This window comes from Ptychodera flava, chromosome 11, assembly GCF_041260155.1.
Source record: "Ptychodera flava strain L36383 chromosome 11, AS_Pfla_20210202, whole genome shotgun sequence".
NCBI classification, from domain to species: Eukaryota; Metazoa; Hemichordata; class Enteropneusta; family Ptychoderidae; genus Ptychodera; species Ptychodera flava.
In genome coordinates this window covers 30,799,558-30,816,594 of record NC_091938.1, presented here as the reverse complement: position 1 = coordinate 30,816,594, position 17,037 = coordinate 30,799,558, and the positions used below count along the sequence as shown (strand labels likewise).

General features: G+C 36.5%; 2 long non-coding RNA genes across 3 annotated transcripts; both read right to left on the bottom strand.

The window, feature by feature from the left end:
- Positions 1-28: 28 nt before the first annotated feature.
- On the bottom strand, positions 29-2,635 carry LOC139144082 (uncharacterized). The gene is made up of 2 exons (XR_011554725.1): positions 1,874-2,635; positions 29-1,360 (listed from the first exon to the last, which is right to left on the bottom strand). It is a non-coding gene; the product is annotated as an uncharacterized lncRNA (long non-coding RNA).
- On the bottom strand, positions 2,632-6,214 carry LOC139144083 (uncharacterized). Of its 2 annotated transcripts, XR_011554726.1 has the most exons (7): positions 6,183-6,214; positions 5,538-5,570; positions 5,201-5,218; positions 4,642-4,659; positions 3,994-4,008; positions 3,663-3,680; positions 2,632-2,642 (listed from the first exon to the last, which is right to left on the bottom strand). It is a non-coding gene; the product is annotated as an uncharacterized lncRNA (long non-coding RNA). The 2 variants fall into 2 exon arrangements; XR_011554727.1 differs by lacking the exon at positions 3,994-4,008.
- Positions 6,215-17,037: the final 10,823 nt, after the last annotated feature.

Below are 17,037 nucleotides of genomic sequence, written 5' to 3'. Positions count from 1 at the left end.
CCTTTGAAGAATTTACATTGCAGACATCTTGTGATTTTTATGTGATACTTTAATTCGTTATGCAAACGTTGACAAGACAGAACTGTCAAGTGATGAAATGCAAAATGTCAGTGTTTTGAGACATGCTACATGTTCAGATTAAGTAATTTTAAAATTGAAATGAAATTATAAATGGAATTACAATGTAGCTAATCCTGGTTGGAACGCTCCAAACCTTTCAGTCCTGTCACCTCGCTCGCCAGACCACACTCCTTGCCCACTGTGCAGTAAAGGAACGACAACTTCAGTAGCCGGGACGTGTTCAATGCAGATTGTTGCTTTTTGTCGAAATACAAAGGTGGACATCTGGTTGATGTTATACTGTTTGAGGGCGCACTACAGAATCACAATATTCAGGGTCTGTCAAGCGAGAATGCGTGACGAAGGAGGAAAAGTCCCAGCCAGGAGATAACGACATACAATTATTTCAGTTGATGCAAAACATCAGGTACGGAGTCTTATTATACCAATGCAAATATGCATTACATCAGGTAATGAATAATTCATTAGTTTATCGTCCATAGTACCGTCATCACATGCACCAACGTTCATGAATACATGTCAGGAACCACTGGGAAAATTACAAATTCCGAAAAGCCATCGATTTTTACATAACGTTTGTGTACGTCAGCAGGTACATAGGCTCAGCTGACAGTTGAAGAGATATCTGGTTGCGTTCAAACATTCAATATTATTTGAAATCGCTCTCTTCGTTATTTATTTGCTATCACTCAGATTTCACAGAGCATTGCTTATTTTAAGTTGAATTAAGTAAGTATAAAAGAACTTATCTACAGCAATTCAGTCTTGTGCTATTAATAGAATAACCATGCTAACATGTTCCTTTGTTTGTTTTAAACACTATTTTGACAAATTCTGGATTCAAGACCGCGCTATTATAATGATTATTAGCGAACATTTATGTTCAATGAATTTCTTTTTTATTTGGAGACGTATGGAGCGCAGTTACTTTTACCGGCTGCAGAAAGTGTGATCACTTGAGAAAGTCATAGGGTCGATGCTATGTTCACGATGTTGGTAACATCAAATGATGTTCACTTGTTTTCCTTTTTCAATTCGCTTCTGGGATATTTAAATGAACGAAACAGATGTATTATGTCGGGAGTAACAAAAGCCTATACATTTTGGGAGAAATGACGAAAATATGACAACTGCAGGACAAAATTATGTGTTTCGGATTGAACTGCTGTAGCTTTAGATATTAATACTAGAAGATATTAGAGAAGAAAACCATGACAAATTCTTTGGATGCTGTTCCTTGCTAGGGCCCATCAGCGTGACATCTCAGTCTGGAACATCACTGCAATGAAATATATCATTCACCATGAACGTGCGCTTCAATATAAATACATTGCAATGGTAGAGGAAGGGTTTTAGAAATATTTTGGTGTACACTCAAGGTGAATGAGATTATTTACAACATGGAATAAAACATTACAATGTTCAAATTTTATGCGAGAAAGCGTAGGGACTGTCTTCCTCTAGTCAAACTGGAAGGAAACCGTTTGCATTGTATTTTCAGCAGTGCTGATGTTCTCTTCAAATAGTTTTAGTCTACATGACTTTGATATTTCTGTCGAGGTCCTTTAACACTATTACTCCCATTGGTGAAATATTTTGTAACATCGGAGTTGCCATTGACGTTGCCCTTGTTACTGTGATCATATGCCTAGTGATGTAGTGATTTAGATACGATTAACATTTTCCTATAAAATCTTACGCTATTAGCTTGCATTTCCCCAGCCGAATATGGCAAAAGACCATACACCTTTACAATTGCCTTTCTAAATTTCTATGAAAACAGATCACTTACCCTCAAGTCTAATAGTTTGCAAAATTCAGGACCGCCATTACTAAACACGTTAAGGTGTAGATGAACATACAGGTTGTCTGTGTCACAGATCCGCTGTCTGAAAAAGACGGAGAATGAGAATGTGAGATTCAAAAAGGTACCTATAGTACCTGCTCATCAAGGCGAAGAAGTTGGTAATCAAAAACCTCTCGGCAAACTGGTGCTTCAGTAATCAAGTTTTGATCACTACCTCTGCCCGCAACTGGAGTTCAATAACGTAAACGCACATGCATACATAATACGCTGTAACAGAACGCAGGCAAACTCAATCAAAGTAACGAATACATCGCTGAACTTTTCGAAAAATAGGTGTACACACCATTATAATCTATCGTAGAAGATTTTAAAGTAATACATATGCATAACAACATAGTATAAATTGTCTTTACGAAGATTATAACTATAACAAGGTACTAACAATAAATAGCAACAAAAGCAATACGTGTCTGTCAAAATATCCTGCGTGCTCGTATTTTATCATAGAAACATGACAGTATAACTGTATTCCTTTTTCATTCACAACGTGGCATCGTCATCAATTTCCTGGTACATTATAGTACATCATATAGTATCAAAGCAATCAAGAATAATATTCAGTTTTATTTTGTTTCATGTATTGTAGCAGTAATATCACCAAACTACGACCTCGTCTGGTAACCTCTTCAGGGGTACGAATGTGATGAAAAAATAAACGTTTTGATTCTTTACCTGGAGTAGTGTGAATCACCGTCTACAGGAAAGTACACAAGAAGACAGTTTAACAAAGTTTTAAAGTGACCATCGATTACCAGAAATATTTGCTCCTATTTGATGATTAATGCGTGATATGTGTCAAACAGTCGAGTCAATTTTGATATCTGTTTTATACAGATATTAATTTTTGCATTTTTGACATGATTATTGAACGTACTTTTGAAACTAATTCTAAGCGAAACATTCTTACAAAAAACTCTATCTCATCTAAAGAATCGACTGTAGAAGGTGTTCATACAATGTTGTAATTTAGTGACATTTATAGTACATGATTTACAAAATGCTTAGCAGCAAAATATTGGTATCTTCAATGACCTTACAACATAGAAAATAATTTTATGTGTGGTGTGTACAAGAGAAAGTTTACATTTTAGCTTTTCAAAATATGATGCATTGTATCAAGTCAACGAAGATGTTAGATTCTGACTGATTGACATAAGTTCAATTTATCATGAGAAAATCTGACGGGCACCCCATGAACTACTTACTTTGAAAGGGAGTAATCGATGAGGCAAATGAATAGTAAAGAGTTAAAAGTTCACCAGCGCAATAATACACAACATGGGCATTGAAAGAGAAATTGACCAACAATTAGGGAGTGTCATGCATTGTACTCATGAAGGCAGCATGGAGGTAAAAAGGGAGGTAGTCTGAGAAAGGATGTACATGTAAAGGATAAAGAGTCGACCATTAGATGTCGGGAGTATTGTCAATAATAGTGTCAAAGTTGTTGCAAAGAAAATATTTCTTTTCTTTTCGAAAAAAGTATTTACAAGAGCGTTGACCTATAGGTGCGAGAATGAGGGGTACAAAATTCAAAAAAATTATCAAATTAATTTGAAAAGGAAAACAAATTTGCATGTCATTATTGCGACCATCCCTTCCCATAATCTAATGATCCATTCCAAAGCTTTGCTGTCTTCACTTAACTTTTGTTTACTTTTCTTTAATATATTACTCAGCAGAAAAAAACATGATCTAGTAAATGACTTCATACCTTGTGTTACACCGTCGGCTGGAAAGGAATGTTGAACATTCGGTTAATTCGGTTAGTTTTATGCTGAGACGGCTAACTTTGACCTCGCGAGGTAAAATCCTGTTTCACTAATACATATTGGCTGAATTTGTTCCCCCATTATGAGACCATAAATATACATGAGCAACTTGAACTTCCAAAGAGTACATACGTTATCTGGATGAAATATTCGCCGACTACAGTCAAAACTTGCAATATCCCCAAAACGCGTTTCATAACATTCGAAGTCATAACAACGGCATCGTACCCGAGCGTTGTGCCGGGGAATGAAATACCTTTTCGGTTTACTTACCATCTGAAGAGTCAGCTGCAGATTCAGAAGATTTGGGGAAAACAACAACAACAACAAAAAGTAAAGACTTTAACACGACTTCACACTGAGCTTCTCGCTTCAATCTTTTATGAACTAGTTTCAGCCAACTTTTCCACATTTAATACTTATTCTGAAAGAGATTATCTTACTCTGATTTGCTTCCTTCTCATCATTTGGGATTCTGTCTTTACGAAATGTCTAGGTTTTTACTTCCCTTACTGGTATTTCTTGCTCTACTTGGAATTTTGACCGTTATTTGAGTCTCCAATACCTATTTTTTTAACATTACTTTTTGAAATCCTTGTTTCTTTGTCATCTCCAGTTTTTTCTTTTTCTAAAATGTCTTCCATAATTCCTCCTAATGTTGTCAATAGCTATCTCATGTTTTCTTTGTTTCTTTTTCGTTTCTTTGCTTTGTTTTTGAAATATGGTACATTTCTTTCCTTTTTATCAGAATAACAATAAAACCCCTTATTCTTTGAATTTCTTGTTTTCAATCTTAAATAGCCGAATAAGCTAAATACAATGATATCTACAATAACTCCTAAGTATCCATAAAAAGATCGCACATAAAGTTTTACTCAGCATAAAGAAGCATGATCTAGAAAATGAATTGAATGTTTATACCTTGTGTTACACCATCATCTGGAAGGGAATGTTGATATTCAGTTAGTTTGGTCCTTAGTTTTATTACTTTGTTCGCCATCTTGACTTTTACGAGATAAAATCCTATATCACCAATACATATTTGTTGGAATTTGTTTCCTCATAAATAGGCATCAACAAATTGAATTTCAAAGTGTACATACGTTACCCGTATGGAATATTCGCCGACTACAGTAATAATTTGTAACATTGCAAAACACAGTACAATCGATTTTCACATAACTTTCGAAGTCATTATAACGGCATCGTACCAAGCCTTGCCTTTGAGAAGTGAAATGCCATTTCGGTTGACTTACCATCTGAAGTATCAGCTGCAGGTTCAGAAGAATCCGAGGAAAACCAGAACAAAAACCACAACATATAAAAGAGTTGAATTTATCCTTATTTTAAATTTTAAATAACCTAATTCGTTAAACAAATTAATGTCTACAGTACCTCCTAAGTATCCATAAAAAGACCGCACATAAACTTTTACTCAGCAAAAATAACACGATCTAGAAAATGAATTGAATGTTTATACCTTGTGTTACACCATCATCTGGAAAAGAATGTTGACATTCAGTTAGTTTGGTCATTAGTTTTATTACTTTGTTCACTATCTTTGACTTTTACGAGGTAACATCCTGTATCACTAATACATATTTTTGACTTTGTTTCTAACAAATATGCATGAGGAATTAGAATTTCTAAATAGTGTACATATGTTACTCGCATGAAATATTCGCCGACTACAGTAATGATTAGTGACATTGCAAAACACGGTACTACCAAATGTCGCATAACATTCGAAGTCATTATATAACGGCATTGCCCAAGACTTCCGCCTGGGAAGTGACATGCATTTTCGGTTGACTTACCGTCAGAAGCGTCAGCTGTAGGTTCAGACGTTTCTAGGGAAAAATGAAAACAATAACAAATAAAAGAGTTAAACGCGAATTCACGCTGAGCTTCTCGCTTCGATATTTTATTCACTGGTTTCAATCAACTTTTTCACATTTAAATATTTATTCTGAAATCACAGAGAGTAAAAATCAAGAGAAAATCTTACTCTGATCTGCTTCCTTCGCATCGTTTGGGAGTCTGTGTTTACGTACTTGTCAATGTTTTTACTTCCCTGTTCACTGATCTTTCTTGCTCTATTTACGAGGAATTTCGCCCTTTATTTTCACCATCTTTTTATCTAAACATTATTATTTTGCAGCCTTTGTTTTCTTTGTGATCACAGTTTCTTCTTGTTCTAAAATGTCTCTCCGCCACAATATTTCTCAATAATTCCTTCCATTGCTCTTAATAGCTTTCTCATGTTTCCCTGTTTCTTTTGGTTTTTACTTTGTTTTGTTGTTCAATCATATTTCTGCTTATTTCTAGTCGGTGAAATACGATACATTTCTTTCATTTTCAGTATAACATATTTAGTATTGTTTCAAATCTTATATAACCAAATCTTATATAACCAAATATCCAAAATATCTGCTAAATATCCATAAACAGCCCACACATACCTATTTCTTCTGTTGGAGTTGTTGTCATTGCTGAAATGTAATTACAGTTTGATAAATAAAATTTCTTATTAGGCCAAAATAAAAAGAAATATGCCGATCTAAATTCATGCCTTTCAAAAAATAGGGTAAGGATATCTTTTATTTTTCGAATTTTTATTCGTTTATTTTCATTTCACGACGGTTTAAAACATAGCGGGGAATATTTCCTTCATGATACGTTTTTGGATTCGATGTATCATAAAACAAGTGTATGAGTTTGAATGCCACCAAAACTGACCAACTTGATCACAATTCTTCTAAAGGAACTGTTTTACTTATCCAAGTTTTAGAAGATAATATTATGATTCACTTTCGTTCGTTTGATCACATCCTAATGAATAAACATGAGCACATTTGCTTTCGTCAACTTTATATTCGTTTTCACCAAAACAAACAACTTTCCATTTCAGTAAATTTGTCACCGAATGAATTCGAAAATTCTAATTTAGTGCGATGAATGGTTATAATTAATGCTGTCTTGTCCACCAAAATGGTAGTCAGCCACTTCGAAGTACATTGGATTGCCCCAGCTTTTCACAGCTTTGATGAATACAGGCGGGCACATGTGACGAACAAGTCAAGAGGAACAAATGTATGGATTCGGATGGCATAATATAAAATTAATCGCTCACAACAGAAGAAAATGTGTTTGATGTTGACGTTATTCGTAACCCTCACTAACATTTATATTCGTCTGCTGCAATTCAACTTCAGTGGGTGCCACCTGCAGTGTAGTTTGAAACTCAACGTCATTTCTTAAGCACAGAATAAATTAGCTGACAATGGTTTTGAACAAAATTTATAATTGATGTGAAGCGTACCAGCGATCCTTACAAATTTCTAAAATGTCCGATTGTATAAATCTCTAGCTTGAAGACATGTTTTGTTGTTAGTTGTATTACCTTTGACGACGGCAGACACAGTCAGTACCACAAGGAAAATGAAGGAGATTCTGTTGAGATACAAGATAGATATTCACCGATTACTGTTATTTTCTATAGGAGGACTTTTATTAAAACCCGAGTATTAAGTTGACTGAAGGACCGTTCAACACGGACTCTATCATCTGCTGTTCGTGTGTTTATTTGCTTGAATATTTATCTTATTGTCACGGTCGTAATAAAAAGAAACAATTGAAGCGAAAACCGCGTTTTAGTGTAAATCAGGTTGATTGGGTCGAAATATTTGGTAGATTGGGTTAGACAATTCTAATTTTTGACGAAGGAACGCGATAGAAGAACGGTTCTTATGAAACACTAAAACTAATAGTGAGGAATTCACCGGTTTACAACGAACAACGATATCCATATTTTACCACTTGAGCTGATGACAGGTTTACCGATAGAACAATACCACAAATGTATAGATGGTCAACAAGCTAAATATTCCAGACCGACTGATTTAGGTAGGCTTGAGAATATCGACGAAGAAGGAAGTTTTGGTATTTGAATCGATGAAAGTCTCTTCATAGCAAACTAGAGCAGGATTAAAGAGACATATCTACATGTTGGATACAAAAATTGGTAGATGAAAACAGGAATATTGAACTGCATAGAATAGGCAGTTATTAATGAACTTCAAACAAAGACGACGTGAGGTCAAGCCTAGCGTCAAAACTGTATTACGTTATTGTATAAATTAATAAATAAATAAATAAATGAAATTGCAACGCTCGACGTAAAGGATATATGAACGATCGTACCGTATTTGTTCATCAAGTCATCGGCCATTCAACTTTGACTACAACTCGCCTGATCATGGACCGTGGACATTTGCGGGCATGCGGAGCGACGTGGCTGTAATAAAGATCACACAACCATGCTCCTTGCTTCAGTCGGTCTTTAAAGAAACAGACGAAATATCATAAAAGCAAACGTTTGCCATTTCGTCACGATTTGAATTATTTCAAACGACGTCATACAGAGGGTCCGAAAACTTATTATAACAGTAATCGCATTGATAGCATAGTGTATGAGGTTTAAACATACAAACTTTCAGGTTATGTGACATGCGACGGCTTCGACTGTTAAAGCCTGCTCGGACGTAAGATCCCTGTCTCACTCAGATGAAACTCCACAGATTGAGCAAAAGTGCTTTGACGAAAGATGCATGTTTTCTAGTCATTTATTGCAAAAGGCAACAAAGATAATATCGAAAACTACTTCAAGTAGTCCCTCGTCGAGCTGATTAAAAATTCCCGGCTAAAACACCGTTTAAAATCGTGTTTTGAACTTACATTGAAATAATGGCTCGCCGTAGAAGTAAGAGCAGTCCCGTATTCAGACATTTTGAGCAACTGACTTTTGAGTGCATACAAAGAGGGACAAATCAGGAAAAGTTAATCTTTCAGAACATCTAGGAAAAACGATGTAGAAAATCGTGATTTCTGGTTGTTCTTGATGTGTTAGTCACTCTCCCCAATGAATAAAAATTAGGAACTGATTGACTCTCACATTGATTTCGCAAGTAGAAGAAAGACAATGGTATAAATAGATAATCAAAATGTCCTTTGAATGGCTAAACAAATTCATCTCCGTACACTTGTACAAAATAACGGTGACGTAGAACTGCTGTCAGGAATACCGGATGATTTAGTTTGACAAGATGTGACTTATATAGCATTGACCGTTCATTAGAAAAAAGCATATCTCTGAGAGATAAATTACCATAGTATCGTATTCTATGAGGAAGATTTGTGTCGTGTTAGAATGTACGGTTGATAGAAATGCTCTAAACTCTGCGAAAGTTAAACATCAAATTTAAGCTCGCTGATAATATCACTGAGCTGGTTTTAGCAACTTGAAGATACAAGGACAAAAGGAATGGAACTGCTTTGATAGTCACGAAAATATTTTAAAAAATCAAACGTGGTTTCGAAAAGCAGCTTCACCGTTGTCGAGCTTACTACACATCGTTTTCAGACTTTACGTGAACGCTGCCATAAGGAAAGACAACGTATATGTTCTAACAATTTGAACAATTGATTACAAGGACAAACCAGGAAAAAAGGCCATCTTTCGGAACATTTGCTATGCAAAATGTAGAATGTTGTAACGTGTGATTGTTCATGAGGTAGGATTAAGAAATAGGTTGACTTTAGAATTGTTGTTCAAAGTTCGAGGAACGTAATGGTATCAATGTATTGGTTTTCCAGCTCGTCTCCGTACACTAATCAGTGACACAGTATTCATCTCAGGAATAATGGATCATGTAGTCCAACACGAAATGAATTATGTAATAATGGTAATATACGAGAAAATAATACATAACTGAGGTAAAGAAATTGCCATTCTCTGGAGTACGCAGAATCTGTGTCGACTGTGCGTACATGTTCGACAAAATCGATATAAAAAATCCTGAAAATATGTGAAGGTTCTACCAACTTGTCTAAAACTTGAAATGCGAGAATAATCACACGCACCAGGAAAATTGCGAAGATCACCCGAATTCTAACCCATCTCCCTTGGTTACGAGTTCGTCTCAAAATTATCTACAAAATTTTGCAGTCAACTTTCAAGGATATTCACAATCAGACTCCTACGTACATCATCAGTGATCAACTCCAGCCCTATATTCCAACTCGTACTCTCTGTTCATCCACAAAGTAACTTAACATCTATTACCTACAAAACCATCACCTATGGTGACCGAGCATTTTCTTACGCAGCACCCAAACAATGGAATACACAACCACTCGACATTAGAAAATCCCAAAACTTGGAAACTTCCAAAGAAAACTGGAAACGCACATGCATCTCCAGAGTATAAAATATGGTTTAATCATTTAGCGTCATAAAGTAAAACACTGGTTTTGGATTTTGGCGCTCTACAAACTTTGCTGATTGATTGACTGATTCAATAATTGACCGATTGATTGAAATGCTATGCACTCGAAAAAGACACGAAAATTGAAATACCTACTTCATGTTGCAGTCTAGTGGTCCATACAGGATCTGGATGATTCACACCTTGCGGCTCCAGCGTCGTCTGGGCCCGACGGACAGACTTCGTCTGGTAAATATCGTTTGCACTGTCAATCAGGCATAGACTCCTGGTGTCAAAGAACGATTGGACGATGTGACAAAGGGAGTCAATCACAATTCAACATTTCCACTGAGTACATTTTCTGATTGGTCTGAAAGTAAAGAAATGGAATCCAATTCAATGTGAGTTACTTTTGTTTGTTTACTCACGTTGCTACGTTACCGACATTTTGTTTATCGCGTTTCGTGTGCAATTTGATTTATGACCATAAGTGAAATTTTCCTCTGAGCATAGACGTTTCTATCACAACTTTTGTTGAATTGTAATACCACACTGGAAGCAATAATAAAGTTAACAGGGCCATCCCTATGATCACGTGCACAGAGCATGTCTCTGGTCTCGTACCCATCTCTTGTTTGAAACCAGTCACATGCTGCCGCGTGGATGATACGACAAAACGAGTCAATCACAATATTCGTAGCAAACAGTCTCTCATTGGCCAAAGGATGACAATCGATGTTTGGATGAGTTAAAGTAAGTCTGTTGGTTCACGTTGCTGTGTTATAAATATTTTTACTACCTTGTTTCGTGTGCAACTTTATCTATGGCATGTAATTTGAAACGTTACATTTGTTTTAATAGTGCACAGTGTAAACTTTACAGGGGAACCATTTTATCTGGTTTCTAGAATATTATTGCACATAACACTGTCGCTATTCAGCTGTCTGTCTCTTGGTATTTAGCGATCTCATCGCAATATCACACTCGATATTGTCCAATATTTAAGGAGACTCAGGTGATAAGTCAACGTTATGGTCTGTAAGTAATATACTTGCCGCGATATTTCACCAGCATTTTATAAGTATCTGCAACTTTACTTTCTCTTTATGTAATTTGAGTATGAGTACTTTAACACCATATGCTTCGCAGCGGGCTTGCATGACGTGCTTGTTTCATTAACTTATTAACAGGTCAGACGTTTCTGTGAAATAATAGTCATTTTCCACTATGTCGAGTTAAACTCCAAAAGTCGTGTGATTAAGCTATGTATTCGATGTGGAAGTGATAGCCCACTGCCCTGTCTATCTCACTCATATTTGTCCAAATTTTGATATCATCTCCAATCATATACTTTTATACATACTTCAGTCAAATTTGAAAATGACTGCCAGATTACGTAGTCTATTCTACGATAGATGCGAATTTTGTTCTTCTGGGTGCGTATTTCTGATTACCTTCATACACTAGTTTTGACCAGAGAATCACTGACTTTATTTAATCAGCAATACTGGCAGCTTTCGGTATAAGCACGTGGAGATTTCTTTGAAATCGCCAGGACCAAGTGAAATTATGTCATTGCCGTGTAACTTCCTATCATGTATCACGGCGGAAATATGATATGAATATGTTATAATAATGATATAATAAGATTTTCATATATAAATTATGATATGAATATAACACGATTGGAACTAATTTGGGATAATTAGATCTCCATATTTTTCAAATTTCTCAAAAGGATTAGGTGCCATATGGCTGAATGTTGCAATATTACAAATTACTCATAAAAACAAGTGTTAAAACTAACAAGCGGATGAGTTAACATTTGCAGATTAAATCGACATTACTTCACCGTCCAATTATCCCAAATTAGTTCCAATCGTGTTATGCTTTAATAATGATATAATAAGCCTTTTTAATAGTATAATACATTTATCAAATATTTGCAAATGCTGATATTTTTATTTTGTCATGTGACGCGATTTTTATCGACTTAATTTACTTTCTCTCAGATTTTCTTCAAATTTTGTTGTGAATCGTCTTCAGTATGAATCGTGCGACTTTTTTGACGGTGTTGAAAACATTTCAAGAATGCAGTATTTGGTATATGCATTTAGAATAACTTTATCATAACGTAAAATCGAAAGTAAAAATGCACGGAGTTCGGAGATAACATTGCCTACTCATAAACGGGCCAAGCTGCCTCAGGCCACTAAATGTTTTGCCAAAAGTCGTAACGCCACCCTGGTAAATTTTTATTCAGAAGTTACCTACCTGACATGTCCCACGAGCCAAATTCCCAAGGTCAACGTGCTTTTCCGCAATTAATTGACGATGGCATATTGTGGCGACTCGCCCACATTCATTCCTACACAAGAACAGTGTGTGCACGGGTGTCGATTCAATTCAATGAGCATGTGTGGCTCCCTCCTCAAAGACACTGTACAGCACAACGCAACATCAAACAAACAGCTTCGACACCGTGACACATATGTAAATAGAGCGTTTCGGCCTTCTGTTGGCGCGTGACCAGGAAGTCTTGGCGCGAATGTATTTTCATTGATGTGATTTATATGTGTGACGTTCCGCCCTTTGTTTACAGCCGTTATGTGAGTTTTAAAATCCCACAACAACCAGGGACGTTTTAACTATCGCTTTTCTCAACTGTAAAATATCGAAAGGGTCGTAGAAATGGCCGAAATCTACTTCGTTACACTTCAGCGGCATATTCAATTTAGCATGGATAATATAATTTCCCCGGAAGCAATGCCATCAAATTCTCGCAAAACCTTGCCAACAACTATCGATTGGTACACTCACCACCTCATTCGAAATATTTCTTCAATAAATGGTCAAAGCAGAGGCACTTTTTCCATCATTGACAAATCGACGTACGATCGACGTGAAAAAGCTAGCACCATTATGTATCCGTTGTAGTACTATTACAGTGTGTTTATGTTCTCACTTGACTGCCCTGCACGGGTAACATCCATTTTCCCCATTCTCTCAAGTTCATATGTCACCTGCAGGTCAAGGTGTTAAAACTAGTGAAGCATGACATGTTCCATATGGTGCAATTAAGAAAAATTGATCGTGTTAAGGCGCCTGTAAACATAGATACTGTAAAAATAATTTTTGCTAATTAAAGCTGCCAGACTAAGCTAAGTTGGTGAAAATACATAATTTTTTTGACTTTATACCACTTTTTACTGACTTGGCAGATGAGGATGTGATACTGTCTGGCAGGGAAAGTATTAGTGATCAAAAATGCAAAAAAATACCATTCATCGTCTGCTTACCACTCATTCTAGGAGACGCCAACGAGACATATTACCACATTTAAAAAATGACCAAATTTACTCCTTTTATTGATACCACCATTTCACACATTGTGTAACTTGTTTGCAATTTATTGGTAGGACACCATGCTGTTCATTTGTGCTCACTTTGTTCAAGACTAAGCTCTATCCTCCACTTTCAAGGTTACTGAAGTTCAACCTTGCACAGAAGCCTGTGCGGCATTCTCGTAACTCGCTTTTTTAATATTTCTTTTTTTTTTATTTCTTTCTTTTTTATATCTGAATGAATCATCAAACGGGCGAACGCCAAATTACAGGATGAGGTACCCATATCCCACTACCCAATGTAGCAATGAGGAGTAAAGTGCCTCGCTCAGGGGCGTAACACCGTGCTGAAGCCTCGAACTCACAGTTCGATGACAGTGGGTTCGTTCTTCTTGACTTACACATACCGGGTCTCGAACTCACTATCCTTTGATAGTGAGACTGGTACTCTAATCATTGCCCCACGGTGTGTCTAATTTCGTTATCTGCGCATTGCTGTACTACACCTTTGTACTCGTTGTACACATTCGAGACTCTAAACGGTGTATGTATAAAGTTTATGACGAATCGAAAACTACTTCAGCAACATTAAAAAATGATCAGATTTGTCTGATGTAGTGTATTACAGGCATGTTTTGTTTACATCCAAACTTTATCCTTATCATACGCATTCATTGCGTGCTATAATTATGAGTACTCCATTGTTTTAGCTCATTAATATCGATATAATTCAATTCATTGCAATTAAATTTAAGGTAATCATTTCCGACACATAACCACAATTCGTTTACAGATACGATCTGTTATTGCAGTGTAGGCAAGGAAAACATGTTTCCATAAATTCGATAAATACATATCATCTAACCCTTAATTTGCTTTATCCATTTAAGAAAACACTTTCATCAAATTGTTCTCGTTTCTTAGGATCTCGGTCGGCGAAATACCAGGATATAAAAGTTTCGAACAGACTACCGTAAACCAAATAGCACAGGAAAGATATCTCCTTTTTCGAGTCCTAACTGACGTGCTATTAGCAAACACAATACTGGTATCCATGAATACAGGATACAAACAACACATTTGACATTTCTGAAACAATACGCTTTACCCCCAAAGATGATCCGTTCTGAACCTACACGACAACTACTCTGTAGAAATATAATCTTAACAAAACAAGCTGCATTTCGTCATGTTTCCTAATTTAGCACCAAAATAAAGCCTCTTGATTTAAGTCGTGACTAGTAACTCCGTCAGAGTTTAGACCTGTTTTTTGTTTCCAGCCAGGGTACCTGTTTTACCATCGTTGGGACTGGCCAGTTCTCATCGCTTGATTGGCTTTGAAGAGAATGACGTTTATGATGGCTGGCTTGTGTCAGATGTTAAAGAGTACGTCACTGTTGTTACAATAGCATCAATAACTCTCATAGTCGACAACGTCTGCCTCCAGGGTCTGAGGACCTGGCCCAACAAAGCTGGTGACGCAAGCACGATAAAATCTATCAGTTATTTCTAAGCCTCTGTGGATGACCCTGCAGCGAAGCCTTCATTACCTTTCTGACCTCCAGTCTCACTCCATGATGTCATCGAAGACCCAGTGAATAATAAATCTTCGAGACAATGCTGAAGTAAAACCGACTGACGTAGAATGAATAGAGACACTTCTATTTTTATCACTTTGAATCAAAGTAGCAAGGAAAGAGAAACCGTTAGTTTTTAACGTAGGGTCTTATTCGTATTCAGCAACAAATCTTCAGGGATACTGTGGAATACTTTATTTCACCTAGATTTGGCTTGAACCTTTTTCCGTTAAAATAAAATCCAAGTGAATTTTGTTTCTTTACTTTGCATGTAGTCAGACTAGACAAAGTGAAAATAAGATCATCGTGAAACATTGAAAATCTATTTTCAGCTAAAATGAAATTCCAATGAAAATAATATAGTCCACATTATACTGTTCAATTCGATTTAGTTGGTACAATAACTGACGTAGACTTGAAGACAACATTTCCATTTTTGTATATGTCCCTGCAACCGTGCCAGAAAGCAAGACAGGAGTATTTTCGTTCTTGAGGTTAATTTTGGCAGCAGCGTTCCTGTCAAACATCCGGTCACTGTGCAGGTATGCTCACAGGGCGATAATTTTCCCTTGAATATCAGTACAGTAGGTACTTACGGAATGACAACTGTTCTGTTTCGGGATATGTCTGTTCGTTTGCACTTGAAAATTGGGCGTGTAGAATTCAGAAGGTACCACCAGAAGCTAGAAAATCGCCGAATTTCTGAAGCAAACAGGTATTTCCCTCTTCCAACTGTGTTCCAATATTCAATATACTTTGATAATAATAAATTCACATTTTACAAATGTACTGAGTATGTGTATTTATAGATGATCGATATCATACATAGTATGTAGCCGCGTTATGATGTTGCGCCATATTATTTCTCAATTTATATTTGTATGTGTGTGAGTAGACTTTGAGAAATAATGTGGTGCAATATCATAACTCAGCCACATACTATTTATGCTGTGCTTTTTCGATAACTTTAAAATAAAAATATCAGTTCATCGTTGTCTCTGTTTATTCCCACATTCTGGGCTTAAGCAAACGTTTAATTCGGCAAAATGTAGTTTTGAGATTCTGTTTAATTGAAGTTTCATAACTCTGTACCAATACATGTACAGACACAGGAAGACAGAGAGACATACAGACAGACAGACAGACAGACAGACATACAGACAGACAGTTCCCAAAACTGAACAATTATTGTTCCTTAAGTACCTGATATCCTAATATGCAGCATAACAATTATCGTCCCGTTAGTATACCTGCACAGGTACGGGATGTTAGAAAGGAATGCTGTTACCAAAATAAATAACATACTCCTGTCTAGACTTGCTTTCTTGCACAGATGCAGAGACGGAGGCAAAAATAGAAATGTTCTCTTCCTGTTTACGTCAGTAAATTACCTTCTTTGAATTGAACGGTATATCTGTGATAAAAGTAGAAGTGTGCCTTTTTATTCTAAGTCAGTCGGTTTTACTTCAGCATTGTCTCGAAGATTTACCATCCATGAGATCTTCGGTGACATCGTAAAGTGACAAGGGAGGTTAGAAGGCTTCATTGCAGGGTCATCCAGAGAGGCTAAGCAATAACTGATAGATTTTATCATGCTTGCGTCACCAGCTTTGTTGGGCCAACTCCTCAGGCCCTGGAGTCAGACGCTGTCGGCTATGAGAGTTATTGATGCTATTGTAACAACAGTGACGTACTCTTTAACATCTGACACAAGCCAGCCACCATAAACGTCATTCTCTTCAGAGCCAATCAAGCGATGAGAACCAGTCCCAACGATGGTAAAACAGGTACCCTGGCTGGAAACAAAATGCAGGTCTCAACTCTAACGGAGTTACTAGTCACGACTAAAATCAAAAGGCTGTATTTTTGCGCTAAATTAGGAAACATGACGAAATGCAGCTTGTTTTGTTGAAATGAAATTTATACACAGTAGTTTTCGTGTAGGTTCAAAAAGGCTCATCTTTGTGGATAAGGCGTATTGTTTCAGAAATGTCAAATCTGTTGTTTGTATCCTGTATTCATGGATACCAGTGTTGTCGTTGTTAACAACACGTCAGTTGGGACTCGGTAAAGAAGACGTCTTTGCTGTGCTATTTGGTTTACGGTGGTCGGTTGGAAACTTTTATATCC